Source organism: Cebus imitator, unplaced genomic scaffold (assembly GCF_001604975.1).
Source record: "Cebus imitator isolate Cc_AM_T3 unplaced genomic scaffold, Cebus_imitator-1.0 Scaffold848, whole genome shotgun sequence".
In the NCBI taxonomy this organism is placed as follows: domain Eukaryota; kingdom Metazoa; phylum Chordata; class Mammalia; order Primates; family Cebidae; genus Cebus; species Cebus imitator.
Window position 1 is genome coordinate 71783 of NW_016108163.1, and position 3520 is coordinate 75302.

Below are 3520 nucleotides of genomic sequence, written 5' to 3' on the forward strand. Positions count from 1 at the left end.
TATGAGGATTTCAATCCTATAGGATTAGGACCCAGCCTTATGAGCTCCTTAACCTTAATTACCTCTTTAAAGGTCCTATCTCCAAATATTGTAACATTCAGGGTTAGGACTTCAGCCCATGAAATTTGGAGTCCTGGAAGTAAGAGGCACGTTGATCTTACAGAGTTGAGCCACTGCCCTGTTCAGGAGGGGACACAATTTGGGCATTTTATGTGCCTTTACCATGGGCCAACAGTTCTCTTGGAGGGGATCATCTGGCTTATGGTTCTTTAGTTTCTTGTGGAAACGTCTCTACTATTATTGCAGCTGATGAGTTCCTGACAACACAGACAGCTCCCACTTTCCTGAATTCTCTCACTCGATCAGGAAAACAAAAATGTCAAGGCTTGATTTGGACTATTCCAGTTTAATAAATAACTCTCCTTCTTCCCTCTGGATTTCATTCCCTCCTTTATCAGAGCTACTGATGAAAATGAATGAACGAAGGAATGAGGACAGTGTTCGATGGAGAATTATGCATTACTGCAATTGCTTCTAAATTTGAACTGGAGAATGTGGCTTGGATGTCAAAAAAGTTGACTTCCAAAAGTGCCCCTAAAATGGTACCTGCTCCAGAGGATCTCATCCCTCCTCCCTCTTCCTGCCCATCTCTCTCTGGAGGGAAGCAGTCCTTCTGGGGAACTCACCACCCACTGGAGAAGGGAGCACTCACTCCAGGTTATTCTTCCAAACTCACTCATCAGATTCCTACTTTCTCCCATGGGAGGGAAGGAGGGGAAAGAGAGAGAGAGAGCCCAGGGCTTAAAATAGACCTGAGATTCTGAGTCTTAAATAGTATTGAGAAACTCAAAGAACTTTTGTTGATCAGGGTTATATCTTTCAATAAATATGTATAGTATTCTCAGAACTTTACAAATCTTTACTAAATAACTTCTTTGGAATATCGATTATATACCTATTCCATGGAAACTTGAATAAATTTTAGAAAAAATAACTATATTTTCTTTAAAATGGTACATTATCATGAAGAACAAGATGGTTTTATATTGTACAGACCTCTTAGAGACTGACAGTTTGGGACTGGCAATTCCTGCTGCCCTGCCTACTGAAGGACTTCCACTTTGAAAACGGGAAAACTTCCACAACTTTTCGAATACAGGGTTTCTCTTATAGAAATCTGGTTAGCTCTGCTCCACTTCTCCAGGTGCATATGTCTTGGTGAGAATGAAGGAAACCATCATAAAGAATATGCACTTACTGTGCTCACAGTATCCGCTGGGTAAAAACCTCGACTTTGTGTCCAAAACCCATTTCAAGTCTTATAAAAATCTATAGTGCTGTACACAGAAAAAATGCACAGAAGCCCATTTGTGGGGTTTTCATAGATTATCTGTATCTTAAGGTAAGGACAGTAGCTTTGTAATGAAAGCACAAAATGGATGACTAACAATTTCAAAATGTGTATGGGTTTTAGTTTATAAGTGTTTCTTGCAAGGTTTGTGTACTACGATCTTGTCTAAGACCTGGGAAACTCAGAGATGAAAGAGACAAAGGCCACTGCTCTCAGAGTCTACACACTCCTAGGGGCCTCCCAACTGCAACACCCTCCAGAATAAGGTAATTATCCCACACCAGGTAAGGGAATTTGAAAATGGCTATCCAGTAACTCCAGTACAAGTTACCTATTAATCTTTACCATAATCCTAAATTTTCTGGAAAGATGTGATTTAGTTAGTCTTTGGAGGGTATAAGTAAGTAAAGCTAGCAAAGTTTATGGCTGTTTCGACTTCTACATGTGGCAGAAATCAAAACTACACTTAACGCCTGGACAGGGACTTGAACCCTGGACCCTCAGATTAAAAGTCTGATGCTCTACCAACTGAGCTACCCAGGCCTTTCCATAAAAGATTTGTTAATTCTTTAAATAATGTAATCCCATCAGTAATTTGGCTCCCCAAGAAAAGCTGGAGGAAATCCATGGTTTCGGAAACTACCAGGGTTGTGGCTCAGTCACCTAAGCCATTTAATCACCAAGCAGGTAAGTTAACCTCCACACTGTACTTTCATTAAACAGCCTATTAATGTGCACACTTGTGGGGAGAATGAAGATTATTCTGATATTGCCAAAGGGAGTTTCGTGCCTCCTTGCCATCCTGGAGGGAGGAGCCAAGAGGAGGAGACCCTCTTCAGCAATGATTGGCCTAATTGAGGAGAATCCTTGAGAGAAATGTGGAAAGAAGGTGAAGCTTCTCTGTTGCCTCAGTTGCTATTTTTCCCACACTTTCCAAAATGGAATGTGTAGGTTCTTTACAGCTAGGAGGAAATAAAAATACAAGTTTTTCTCTAATTTCTCTTCACATTTTGTCTGGAGCCCCAACTCATTCAAAGACAAGAATGGCCTGGCAGTTGAGGAAGTAGTGCTCCTAGTTCGTTCCATATTCATTAATTCATGAGACATCTGCAAAGAGGGACCATGGGGACAAAATCTCCAAATCAAATGTGGCAGAAGAGAAAGCCAAGAAGAGACTTGTTACATGAGAAGCTGTACCAGATCTGTGCTACCTAACCCAGGACTATTTATTTTTGAGTCAGTAATTCTATTATTTAAAACATTAGGTTGGGCGCAGTGGCTCACGCATGTAATCCCAACACTTTAAGGGGCTGACACTGGTGGATTACTTGAGGTCAGGTGTTCGAAACCAGCCTGGCCAACATGGCGAAAACTGGTTTCTAAGAAAAATACAAATAATAATAGTAATTAACTGGGAGTGGTGGTGGGCACCTGTAATCCCAGCTACTCAAGAGGGTGATGCAGGAAAGTTGCTTGAACCTAGGAAGCAGAGGTTGCAGTGAGCTGAGATTGCACCATTGCCCTCCTGCCTGGGTGACAGAGTAAGACTCTGTCTTAATAAATAAATAAATAAAACATTATTTATTAGCGTTTCTATACAAGAAGACAAACGCAATCTAACCAAATATGAAAAAGTCACATGGTACCCATGATACCAACTATTATAAAATAGTATATGTGTAAATGCTATTTTATTATGTAAGTTACATACAGAGTTTCAGGAATTAAAAGTAATGTGACAAATATATACCTAGGAGGATGACATTATTTAAGAATAAGTGTCAATTAGAGATTATTTTGGTTTGACCTAAAACACAAGCCATCATGCCTGCAGGATTTTTCCCTCCAATTTTCAAGTAATGCATGCAACGGACCTCCTTGTTCTATTTCTGAGTTTCATGCCATTTTAAGCGCCTTTTTATGATTCAGTGATGAGATAAATCAGAGGGGGAAGGAAATGTGGAATAGGAGATCAGGTAAGGCCTTGGAATAAAGTAGTGGGCAGCAGGGGATGATAATTATGATCTGGGAAAGAGTGAAGACAAGTTTGGCAATGGGATTGCATATTGCACAACTTCTATTCCTGCTACATGTAATAGGTTTTCCTTCTTTACCAAAAACTGCAAGCCTCATTTCACTTAATCCACCTTGCCCTTGCTAGTCCCTCAA

General features: G+C 40.3%; 1 non-coding gene across 1 annotated transcript; it reads right to left on the minus strand.

Annotated features, from left to right (window-relative positions):
- Positions 1–1821: 1821 nt before the first annotated feature.
- Positions 1822–1894, minus strand: TRNAK-UUU. The gene has a single exon. It is a non-coding gene; the product is annotated as a tRNA-Lys (tRNA).
- Positions 1895–3520: the final 1626 nt, after the last annotated feature.